Here is a 13438-nt window from a genome sequence, read left to right on the forward strand (position 1 = left end):
AGCTCTTTATTATTCATTTATAGGTCTTAAAGCATTTTACACTTGAGGTAAGTGTAATTATCCCTATTTTTACAGGGGGAGGGGGAAAACTGAGGCACGAAGAAGCAAAGTGACTTGCCCAGGGTTACCCAGCAGGGCAGGGAATAGATTCCACATCTCATGAGTCCCAGCCCAGTGTTGTATTCACTGGACTACACTGCTTTATCTAAGAGTGAGTGATGTCACCAAATGCCCCATTTAACAATATGTTGCTTGCAGTGTTGTTGTAGATGTGCTGGTCCCAGGATATTAGAGAGACAAGGTGGGTGAGGTCATATCTCTTATTGGACCAACTTCTGTTGGTGAGACAGACAAGCTTTCTAGAAGAGCTCCATGTAGCTTGAAAACCTGTCTTTTACCAAAACAAGATAGTCCAGTAAAAGACATTACCTCACCCACCTTGTCTCTTCATATAACAATATGTAACTTAGAAATGTAGAAGGGTCATCTTCTATTGTTGTGATTCTCTAACTTTATATAGTGATGTACTGCTAATATTAGCCCTCTAAAAGCTCTCGTGACTTGTGTGGACTATGTCATGTACATACTGGATTCTGGAGCAAATCATTCCTGGGAGAAAAAAACTACTAGAATTAAATCAAATAATTCAACTCAGTACAACTCCTCACGGCTGAACATATTGTCACCCTACCAGTACAACACTGCCATCTAGTGTACTTATTGAAGAAGTTTTCCAAGCAATGTGTTTAAGAATGACATACACTGTTTAAGGGAGACCTGGCATTGCAGTGAACTTTGGCATTTTGCTTAGATGCTGCAAGTATAGAAATGGTGACAGTCTTACTAAAATAGCTCACTCAGGGATTCTGAGTCAGGAAACTTGATGCCATTTAGAGCTGATTGAATTATTTGTCGCAACTTTTAATTGTAAATATAGCCTTTTTTTCCATTTCTGGTTCATGTGTGAACTCATCCATTGTTCTAACCACTAGAGACATTTCCTCTGGCAAGGCAATGGATTTTTTTAAGCATCTATTTAAAATCTGAATTTTAAAATCTTACATTCATTATAACTTAATTATACAGTAGAGGGAGGAATTCTTTAGGGTTTATTCCATATATTGTGTATGTGTGTATCTATATCTAAATAATTGTGTGTGTGTGTGTGTGTGTGTGTGTGTGTGGCTTCTGTATCCTCTAGGAAGCTGATTCAGCAGCAGCAGGGAGAGGAGCTAGTTGAACTAGGGGACAGCAGGGGACTTGGGGAGATGGAGAGAGCTGAGAGTCAATTGGATGTGAGTATACAACAGGGCAAGGGAGTCAGGTGAGCAATGGGTTTGGTAAGGCAATCTAGGCAGTGGAGAGCCTTGTTCCCAAATCCCTACACAACCTGTCTCTCCAGCTCCATTCCTTCCCAAGATCTGCTGCTCAGCTGTGCAGACAGCTTGCCATTCTGCCTTCAGGCTGGTCCCATTGAATCTCAGCCAGCCTCTCCATCCATTGCCCTTCTTCTCCCAGCCTCCCACAGACCTGGTAAACTTCACCAGGGGGACAACAAATCTACTGTCCATAGGACCACAGCTGCTCTCTTGTAAATCTAGGAGAGTTGCCAGATGGAGAAGGTGTAAATCAGTGTTAGTACATTGCACTCAATGATATTATGCAAATTTACACCAGTTGAGGATCCAGCCCCAGCTCTCTCCGATATTTGGAGAAGCAGGCAACACCTTGAAGAAAAGTTCTGACCCCACCCTTCCATTTAACTCATCCTAGTTAGTCTGTCTTTGTAAAATAAGATTTCCCGATAGGAAAAAGGTAAAAGAGGCTTTAGAGCGGCTGGCAATGTACAGTATTGCAGAGATGGTATTTGTTCCCAAATAAATAGAGAATTCCAATAGGAAACACAGGAAGAGGGGAGTAAAAACAGACAATTTTGAGAAGAATGCAATATTAAACAAATGGGCTGTCTTCCCTTTTAATATGTTAGGGGCCTGATCCAAAGCCCATTGCAGTCATTGGAAATCTTTCATAGAAGATTAGGGCTGGAAGAGACCTCAGGAGGTCATCTAGTTCAACCCCCTGCTCAAAGCAGGACCAACCCCAACTAAATCATCCCAGCCAGGGCTTTGTCAAGCCGGGCTTTAAAAACCTCTAAAGATGGAGATTCTACCATCTCCCTAGGTAACCCATTCCAGTGCTTCACCACCCTCCTAGTGAAATAGATTTTTCCCAGTATCCAACCTAGACCTCCCCCACTGCAACTTGAGACCATTGCTCCTTGTTCTGTCATCTGCCACCACTGAGAACAGCCTAGCTCCATCCTCTTTGGAACTCCCCTTCAGGTAGTTGAAGGCTGCTATCAAATCCCCCCTCACTCTTCTGCAGACTAAATAAGCCCAGTTCCCTCAGCCTCTCCTCGTAAGTCATGTGCCATGGTGGCCATAGAGTCTAGGACCAGAAGGGAACACCAGATTATCTAGTCTGACCTCCTGTGTACAGCAGTTAGTCAGCTTGTACCATTCTCTTGCTTATCACACCTAAAAGAAAAACATGGACAACGCAGGCCATTGCTGGGACATTTACATTCCCAGAGAATGTTTCCCAGGTTTTCTTCTCTTTCCCCAGCTTCTGTCTCATTTTTGCCTTCTCAAGGCCTTTGTTTCAATCAAAAAGATGGGTGAAAGATCCCTTTCATGGCTTGCTGCACTGTCTTAGCTGAGCAGACTGACAGAGTGAATGCAGGACACCGATTTCCCTGCTGGAAAATTAAGATCAAGGGAACATTTACATGGAATGAAAACTGATTTTAACTTTCACGTCTTGCATTCATTTGACCAGAAGTATTACATTTCCAAAATCTCATTTCGATTTGTGCTGGTGGGTTTGACCTCACTTAAAACAATCCATGAGGTTTGGGGTTGTAAAGGTCCGAATGAAAGGAGTCACGAATCTGGTTAAGTACACCTTGGCTGCAGTTAAATAAACCACATTTTTCTAAAGGGCCTCAGCATGATGTCTCTTTCTGATTTTCACTTGTATGTGCAATTTTTGTGCACTCTCATTTGCAGGTATAGCTGATAGAAGGCCACATTTTCAAAATATGACCTGTATAAGCATGTGACCACTTGCATGTGTACTTTTTGCATGTTACCAGACAGACATAGGGAAAGAATAACATAGGGCATTTGGGTGAGGGAAGATGACCAACTACTGGCATTTACGTGCTGCTTTAGATGGTTAAAGCACAATCCAAACATCAATTAACTATTAACTAACATAACTGTTAATTAATTTACTTAAACGATTGGACAAAGTTTCAACCTGCAGTGGTGCCTGAGTTCCTAAACTTGACACCTGCAAAGTCTGCTTTAATCTATGATAGTGTGTTAGCTGGGTGGGTAGAACAGAAGGAATCATAGCTTCTGGTTCAGTTTCTATCTCTACTACTGATTAGTTGTGTTAGCTTCAGTGGTGCAAGTAGAAATCATTTCTTCCCGGTATGCTGTACTCATGAGGCACATGGGAGGACGTAACCTCCCCATGTGACCCCCCCCCATGTGACTCCTCCCCTCCCTGCCCCCAGCCCAGTGCCCCCATGCTCTCCCTGACCCCTCCCCATGATCCACATCCATCCCACGTTACCTGGGAGGGGCTCTGTCCTCCTCCCGCCAGAGACTTCTGCTTTACAGACCCCAGGCAGGAGGACTCAGGAGATGTGACTGCGTGGGGGTGGGGCTGGGAACTGGCTCCTCCTGTGTCTTTCCAGTACGCTGTACCAGAGGTGAAAGTAAGCTGGTATGCCCTGGTATGGCATACCGGCAAGAGTCGGTGCGCCGTATCCAGGCGGCCCGGCCTCCCCAGGCGGCAATTTAAAGGGCCTGGGGCTCCCAGCCACTGCTGGGAGCCCCAGGCCCTTTAAATGGCCCCCGGAGCCCTGCTGCCAGAGCCCTGGGGTAGCAGCGGCAACCGGGGGCTCCGGCAGTGGTTTAAAGGGCCTGGGGCGGTAGTGGCGTCCAAACCCTGGGCCCTTTAAAATGCTGCCGGAGCCCCCGGCTGCTGCTGCTACCCCAGCGGGGGAGGGCACTTACCAATACAGGGCGGGCCGGGGCTGGCTCTGACCCCCCCCCCCATCCCTGCCCCTTCTGCCCGAGGCCCCGCCCCTTCTGGGGGCCAGAGCCAGCCCCAACCCAGCCCCGTACTGGTAAGTCCCTACTTCTACTTTCATCCCTGGCTGTACCAGCTATAAATATCTTACTGGTACGGCATACCGGACCATACCACCATACTTGCACCACTGGTTAGCCTAGGAAAATCACTTAACACTTTGGCCTCAATTTCTCCATCAGTAAAATAGGGCTAATAATAATTTACTTGTAGGTGTAATAGGCTTTTGTGATCCTGGGTTAAAAGTTGCTTGCTAAAGTACAATGTTGGAGGGATAGCTATCTCTCAGGTAGTTAGGTACAACCTCCCACCCCTTTCCTTTCCCCTTCCTACCTCCCCAAAACCTTCTTAAAACTTTTGGGGAGGTAGGAATTCACCCAGAAATCACTCCAGCTTCTTTTGCAGTAAACAAACAACCCCCCTATAAGCAACACTTATCTTTATCAGCAAACAAATTGTCCCTCAGCCTCTCCACTATCAGTCGCTTAGTCACCGATCAGAGCACCTCTTTCCCTTTGGGTTCTGACTGATTCTTGTGTGCAGTGAACGCAGGCCCATAGTGTCTATACAGACAGGCTGTTCCCTGGGCTCAAACTCCCAGCCTGCTGCATTCTTGCAGCAACACGTGCAGCTCACACAGTTCCTTCTCAAATGGCATCCCCCTTCTATTAGAGAAGTGCTGGAAGCAGGACATAGGGGCTGGATTTCCCTCCTGCTCCTGGGACTATTAGGACTTTGGGGTAGTGTCCCTTTCACACTGCTGATGTGTAGAATGGGAGCTCCACAACAGAAACATTATTTGTCCAGTTCCACAGAGGTATTTAGGTGCCTACCTCTGATTGAATGGAGAGGTGGGCTCTGAAATACCTTGTAGGGTTTGGGCCTTTGCGGCTGTCTCAGAACCTTGTGTGGTTGCTGCCCTGTGTGTCATGGCGACTTGGAACTTCACGGGGAGAATTGGGGGGGGGGGGAGAAGGGGGTAAAGCATGTCTGCTCAAAAAGGACAACCGGCTGCCACTTGAGTTAGAGAGCAACCCCTGCTGCTCTAGCAGCCTCTGGCCCTCGGTGGCAATGGAGAGGTTCAGATTCAGAGTCGTTCAGAAGGGGACAGTGCTACGTACATACACACACAGTTTGTAGCACTGTGACATGCTTTTGTGAGTCCTAAAAAGTTTTAAAGATTTCTTTATGACCAGTTCCCATAGAAAGTAATATTGAAGTGACTTCTCTTCATGTAATGTAGCAGTTGAAAGCAGTGAGAAATTATACACGTAAGCAGGGTCTGAATGAGCTTTCCCCTGACATCTAATGATGAACCGGAGGGAAAGACTTCAGGAGCAGAAAGCATTCACATAGACACCCAGTCTTCCTAGATGTTCAGCAGACAGACCTGCTTTGCCAAAGTGATCAATTTTGGCTGGTTTTGGGTTACACTCTACACTACGCCCCAGCCGCCGCGAGACGTCTCCCCTGTTCTCCTGCGGTCCCCGGTCACGCCCCCTGCTCCCCAGCAGCTCCAGCCATCACGAGACGGCTCCCCTGTCCTCCAGCAGGCTCCAGACGCACCCCCTGCTCTCCAACAGTCCCCGCTGCCGAGAGATGACCCCCCCCGACCCACAGCGGGACACCCTCACTGGAGAAACCTCTACTACCGCTGAGACCCCCGCTCCACAGGGGACTGACGACGACACCATCTACCTGAAATACCCCCTTGCCGCTGATGCGCTCATCTGCCCTATCTGTTTGCCGCCCTGACGTTGCCATCTCCTCGGAGGAGTCACCAGGCACCTGAAGAGGTGCCACAACAAATCCACCGCCTTCAGCTGCGCCCTCTGCAGCCTGCCCTTCGAGGCCCAGAAGAGATGCAAGGCACACCAGGCCAGCTGCAAGAAAGCCCACACAGCAGCGCCCTCGGTTCCGGTCCCCCCATCCTGTGCCCCGACCCGCTGCTCCTACACCACAAAGAAACAGGGCGCCCCCTCCAGCCGCTACCCTGAAACCCACTCCAGTCCCCGAACCAGTGGGCCAGGGCCCCACCACCAAGACGACACCTCCCACAGCGGGAAACGTCGACCGAGCCCCTGCCAGCAGGAGACCCATCACATCCTCCCAGGTCGCCCGGAAGCTCTCTGAGCTGAGGCGTCTCAGTGCCCTCCTGACGCCCAACCAGCGTGACCCCATCCCAAGAAGGGTCAGCGCCCTGCCACGCATGGCCGCCCAAAATCCTGCCTCCAGTGGAACCGACGCCGGCCCCCAGGCCACCCTACGAGCACCAGCCACAGGAAGAGCCAACGCGACTCCCCAGCCTGCACCGCAAACCCCACCCGCTGAGGGTACGGGGTCCACCCCCCAGATCGCTCTGCAAACTCCTACTGTCAGAGGAGTCAACGCCACAACCAGACCACAGCACCAGACCCCCATCATCAGACGGACCAGTACAACCCCAGGAGCCACCAGACCGATCCCTGCCGCCAGAAGGTCGCACGCTTCCACAGCAACCCCCCGGACAACAGCCGCACACGGAAGACCTAGCATCACCCCCGCACTTATTGACCCGATCCAGATTCCACCAACAACCAGCAACGATATTACCCCACCGGCGACTATGCCCCAGGAACCAACCGAAAAGTCCCCCGAACCACAAGCGAGACAACCCATCGACCACGCGACAAACTCACTGCCCATGCCGACCGAGGAGCCCGAGGACCAGCGGCCGACGGCTAGGCCAGCCACACCTTGGCAGGCCGCCTGGATCAAGGAGCTCCAAGCGGCAGCCTCCTTCACGGAATTCGACCCACTCATTGACAGACTCACCCGCGAGCTGCCCGTGGAGATTGCCTTCAGGAGGACACCGAACCAGGAGACCACCCGGCCTGCCCCCAGGCGGCCCATCCCGCACTGCGACACCAACACTAGGGGAGTTGGAAGGAGGAACACCGGCCGCTGCTACGACCCGGCAGCGGCTTCAAGGATCCAGAAGCTGTACCGGACGAACCGCCTCAAGGCCGTAAGAGAGGTCCTCGACGGGCCCCCGTCCTACTGCACGATCCCGCCCGAGCGCCTCCATAACTACTTCCACGGAGTGTTCGGCCCCCTGCCCCGCATTACCGACTCAGACGATCTGGAGGCCGACTTCATCCCTAAAGAGGTGACGGCCAGGCTCTCCAGAACCAAGAACACCGCACCTGGAAAAGACAGCATCCCCTACAGCCTCCTAAAGAAGCGAGACCCCGGCTGCCTCGTGCTCTCCAGCATCTTCAACTTGTGCAAGCGATTCGGCCGATCTCCCACCTCCTGGAAGAAGGCCATGACCGTCTTGATCCACAAGAAGGGCGAGCGAGACGACCCCAGCAACTGGAGACCCATCTCCCTCTGCTCCACAATGTACAAACTATATGCCAGCTGCCTGGCAGCCAGGATCACGGAGTGGGCGACGACCGGGGGAGCCATCAGCCCCACCCAGAAGGGCTTTATGCCGTCGGAGGGGTGCTATGAACACAACTTCCTGCTCCAGACTGTCATCCAGACAACCAGGAGAACGCGGAAGCAGTGCGCGATAGCGTGGCTCAATCTGGCCAACGCCTTCGGGTCCATCCCCCACCACCACATCTTTGACACACTCCAGGAGTTTGGGATGCCGGAGACCTTCCTCCACCTGATCCGGGAACTATACGAGGGCTGCAGCACCACCATCTGCTCGGTAGAAGAGGAGACCGCCGAGATACCGATCCGCAGCGGCGTGAAGCAGGGTTGCCCCCTCAGCCCGATCGTCTTCAACCTTGCCATGGAGCCACTCCTGCGGGCGATCTCCGACGGCACCGACGGCTTCGACCTGCACGGCAAGAGGGTGAGCGTCTTGGCCTACGCGGACGACCTGGTCCTGATCGTGAACGACCCCGAGAGGCTCCAGGGCATGCTCGACACCATTGGGAGAGCCGTGGACTGGACGGGACTCCGCTTCAATGCCAAGAAGTGCATGTCCCTCCACGTTGACGGGAACAAGAGGGACTCGGTACTGACGACGGAGTTCCTCATCCAGGGCGAGCCCGTCGTTCCCCTAGCGGAGGGGCAGGCATACCAGCACCTCGGCACGCCGACGGGCTTCCGCGTCCAGCAGACCCCCGAGGACACCATCCGGGAGATCCTGCAGGACGCCGCCAAGATCGACGCATCCCTGCTGGCGCCATGGCAGAAAATCAACGCCCTCAACACCTTCCTGATCCCCCGCATCGCCTTCGTCCTGAGAGGATCCGCCGTGGCAAAGGTGCCACTCAACAAGGCGGACAACACCATCCGGCAGCTGGTCAAGAAATGGCTGTCCCTGCCCCAGAGAGCCAGTAACGAGCTCGTATACATCGCGCACAGGCACGGTGGCGCCAACATCCCCCGCATGGGAGACCTGTGCGACATCGCAGTCGTCACGCATGCCTTCCGCCTCCTGACGTGCCTGGACGCCAAGGTGAGGAACGTCACGATGACCGCCCTGCGCGCCGTCATCGGGAAGCGAATCGGCAGACCTCCCTCCGACCGGGACGTGGCCACCTTCCTGAGCGGCTCCGTAGACGGCGAGTTCGCCCGGGACGGGGGTGACATCGCCTCGCTATGGTCCCGCACCCGCAATGCCACGCGCCGACTGGCACCAGGGCGCAGCGGGCTGTCGGTGCCGGGGACGGCGCAGTTGACGGTGACCTGTCCCAGGGAAGCGACTGGGCTGCTGCTGGGTTTGGAGCGAGGAACGACAGGAGCTGGGAGTCCTGGTGCCGTGGATCGGGACGGAGGACAACACCATCGTCACCCCCGGAGCCAGAGGCATGCTGGAGAGATCCCTGAAGGCCGCCATCCGCGCGCTCTACGTGGACACCCTGAAGAAAAAAACGGACCAGGGTAAGGCCTTCGAGGTGACCAGCAAGTGGGACTTCAGCAAGCACTTCCTCCCCATGGGCAGCTTCACCCGGTTCGCCGACTGGCGATTCATACACCGCGCCTGGCTGAATTGCGTCCCCCTCAACGGAGCTGTCCGCTACGGGAACCGGGACAAGCGCTGCAGGAAGTGCGGGTACATCGCCGAAACCCTGCCCCACGTCCTATGCAGCTGCAAGCCCCACGCCAGAGCCTGGCAGCTGCGCCACAACGCCGTCCAGGACCGCCTAGTGAAGGCCATTGACCCGCACCTGGGACAGGTCACCGTCAACTGCACCGTCCCCGGCACCGACAGCCCGCTGCGCCCGGACATTATCGTCATGGACGAGGTTGGAAAAAAGATCATCCTCGTCGACGTAACGATTCCATTCGAGAACAGGACCCCGGCCTTCCGCGAAGCCCGAGCCCGCAAGCTTGAAAAGTACGCCCCCCTGGCTGACACCCTGCGGACAAAGGGCTACGAGATGCACACCGACGCCCTGCTCATTGGGGCCCTGGGTGCCTGGGACCCATGTAACGAACGCGTGCTAAGGACCTGTGGGGTAGGCCATCATTACGCGCGGCTCATGAGACGCCTAATGGTGTCGGACACTATTCGTTGGTCACGGGACATCTACACAGAGCACATCACCGGCCACCGCCAATACCGGGAGTGAGCCGGGGAGACCTCATGCACCCGCAAGGGGGAAGAGACCTATAAACCCCCCCCTGCTGGACTTTATCCCCTGAGCCCTGAACCCACCGAACCTAACTGAACCCCACCACGTGAGGGTCACCCCATCCCCATTACCCAGCCCGCTTACTTATTCCCATGACTGTCTGTTCTTTCTGTATGGGTGATGGACCCTCGCCGCTTGTCGGCTGTATCTTGATCCCGCCCACCGTTTACCCCCCCATTGGGGACATTGCAGTCTGTATATATTATGTGTGCTGCCCAACCCCAAAATACTAGCATCCCCCTATACTCTGTATGTTACCCCCAATGACCAATAACTGACGCTTCAAATTTTCTGTATCGTTTATTTTTTAAATATTGAACGCAGGGGTAATGAAATGTTATCCTTATTGTACGAGTAAACAGCAGCAGGACTGTACTTAGCACACCCTGATTGAGGGGGTCACCCTGATCTGAACCTCACTTGCTAAGCGGGGGGGCAGGGATGCCAACTCCCAGTGAAAGAGAGGGGGGATGGGGACAGGTATTCCTACCTGAGTGTGGGAACTCTGCTTTTAGAGTCTTTGATGCCATTTGACTCTCCCTTCTCAAGTGTTTAAAGACTGAGCTGATTAGACTTAATGGAAAGGCCTTGTTTCTGTTCAGTGGTTACCAGGGCTAAAATTACTGATGAGCAGGTTTAGGGGCTAAGCCTTGCGCCTGGTGCGGGGACAGTGTTGCAGGGAACACAGAGACTGCACTAGCAGTGAGGTTCCCCCACTACCCAGTGTAATTGCTAAGATCTGAAATCACTAAGACGTGGACTAATTCACGGAACCTGAGAATGCAGCATCACAGAAGTGGCAGTGAGTGGCCAGTGATGGCAGAGAAAACCGCACACCCATGGCCAACAGAGGCAGTGGCAAGGGGTGGCAAAGATAACCGCAGCAGCTGAGGCACTGCTTGTCCCTCTCCCCCACCTTTTCAGGGGTGGGAGGTGAACCTACACGAATGCAGCTCTGAATTCTGAATCCCCAATTTAATGCTGGGCTCCCTTTCCCTTTTAATGAAAGTTTTCTTTTGGTATACACAGACTCGGTGTTTGCGAGAGAGAAGTATAGCCCCTTTGAGGAGCCCAGGCGTTGTGGTTAATTTCCCCAAATTATCGGGTGAGGGCTCGAGCCAGTTCTGTTTTGTATTGTTAAAAGGAACCCCTAGATATTTAACCCGGCCCTTGTTGCTGCTGACACCACCTGGCAAAGAGGTTACATACATATTGGCCCTGCCAGTGAACATAGCAAAAGCCTACTGTTCACCAATTTCCCAAATGGAAATGACTCTCCAGTTGCTCAAATAGCTTTGTAGGTGGAAAATAGTAAATGCACATTTGACAACTTATGAATATGCATATTTTTTTTAATGAACTACACCTAGCGGTTTATTCAGTGGCTTTTTATTGCTGGCTTTTGCATTGGTCTATATGGGGATGATACATTTAGATGTGAGGTGTCACTGGGGATGTAACTTCTGCTTAAAAAATGGACAGTGCTTAAAGTGTAAATGGCTTGTGTTGAACTAACAAACTAGGTTAACATTTCCGAGCTTTTGAAACAGACACCTTCAGAAAAATGAAGCCAGTTTCTCCCTATTTTCACCCCTGCCCTGTGGTGTTAAAGGCTTACCCATCTAAATGTCTACATCTTCCTCGTCGCCGTGGCAGCTCCATGGGAGATCCACCCACAGACATCTGTCAGGGGCACGCTCCACACATCAGGAAAGGCTGCATTATTGGATGAAAATGTTCCTTTTGAAGTCATGCGGAGGAGACACTGTTGAAGCACATTTATTTTCAGTTGGATGAGATGCCTTGGGATCCACACTGCTACCCCTGAACTTGACCCAGCAGCCTGGCAACAACATATCTGGGTTTGGCAATGAGACTGGAACTTTCACTTTCCTGGAGACACAGGGCTCAGGTCTTCAGTGCTGCAGCTGAGGGTTGAGACAGCAGCTCTGAGTTACCCCTCGGCTGCTAAGCAGGGTAAGCAGCTCTTTTGACTCATGATGTAAATTGAGAGGAGCAAGTGCTGGAGGGTCAGCGCTGTACCCAGCAATTGCCATGTGGCATTCAGCAGCTGGCTGGGAGAAATACTGTTTTCGCAGAATCCCCAGATGCTTTTCTGTGTGAGTGGCTGGCCTTTATGGCTGCTCTGGAGTGTACTCGGGTCAGGAAGTACTCCTGACTGGCAACAGGAGGAGCTGAAAAACTTTAGCAGTGCTATTACAGATGCCATTTGTATTCACATTATTGCACTTAAGTTCCTATGACCCGGCCACATACTGCCTCTACCTCTCAATACTCACTTTCCCCCCTACTCAGCAGTGCTCACATCAGTGTAGAAATAGAGCTACTTTGCATGAAGGCTGTTGCTCTCTTCACATCCTTAAGCAGTGCTCAACAGCCTGTAGGCTCCAAGATAATCAGCAGCCTACAGGACCGCTAGCAATACAGCAATCTTAGCAGCTCTGCTGTATCTCTGACATCAACAGAGTTAAACCAGGAATGAGTTTAGTATGGAGACTATAAGCTTCTTGGAGGTAGGTAAATTCATGACACACACAATCCTTATACAGGCAAGAAAAGTGTGGAGTCTCCATACAGGTGGCTGGAGCTACTGCATGCTGCTGGGTTGTACTTCATAGGGCCTCCCTTTACTCCAAGGCTTTGGGAGAAGGGGTGGAGGAAGAGGAGAGGAAATGGCCTAGCTGATGGCTATCCATCCATCTTGATTCACCATGTGGATCCCACGATATGTAGGCCTGAACTGCCAGAGCTGGCCACGTAGTAGCTCTGCTTCCACTTCATGTCATGGGGAGAACGTCATCATCCTGCTGCTGCTAAAAATACCTAGCTCTTATTTCGTGCTTTTCATCAGTAGATCTCAAAGTGCTTTACAAAGGAGGTATTGCTATCCCCATTTTACAGATGGGAACTTGAGTCCCAGGGAGGTAAAGTGACTTGCCCAAGGGTCACCCAGCAGGATAGTAGCAGAGCCAGGACTAGAACACAGTCCCAGTCCATTGCTCTATCCACTAGGCCATGCCACCTCATCCAGACACACTGCTCGGGTTACTTGAACTGTGATGTTCTAGGATCAAATACACAATTTCCCCACTGATTGTGACAATTGGAGTAGGGTGTGGGAAATTCTTCCAGTGGAAAAGGCGTGTTACATTAAGAAAGAGGATAGAGGTACAGATATTGCTGTCCCTCATTGACTACTTAAAAGAAAACTGTGAATAAAGAACCACAACCATGACCTACATAATAATAGCTCAAAAACAATTAGTGCATTGGCACTGTAGGTAGACCATATGAGGAAATTAATTGTAACTTGAATTGCAAAGCATTACCTGTAACATACACTCACTGCTCACCATACATTAATATTGTTATTTGATATGGGTTTCTGTTAATATTTTAATCTACTCTATACATTAATATTCAGCAAAAAAAATACCTGTCAAATAGCCAATTCATAATTTCTAGTCCACTGTACAAGTTTAGCTATGTAATTTTTATGGTATTGTCATTGATTTACCATACAAGGTATACATTGCCTCTAAATATTTATTAATGAATTGAATGCTCGTGAATGTTGCTGGATCAATAGCTTTGGAAACTGAAGTCTCAGGTAC

Source organism: Emys orbicularis, chromosome 2 (assembly GCF_028017835.1).
Source record: "Emys orbicularis isolate rEmyOrb1 chromosome 2, rEmyOrb1.hap1, whole genome shotgun sequence".
NCBI lineage: Eukaryota > Metazoa > Chordata > Testudines > Emydidae > Emys > Emys orbicularis.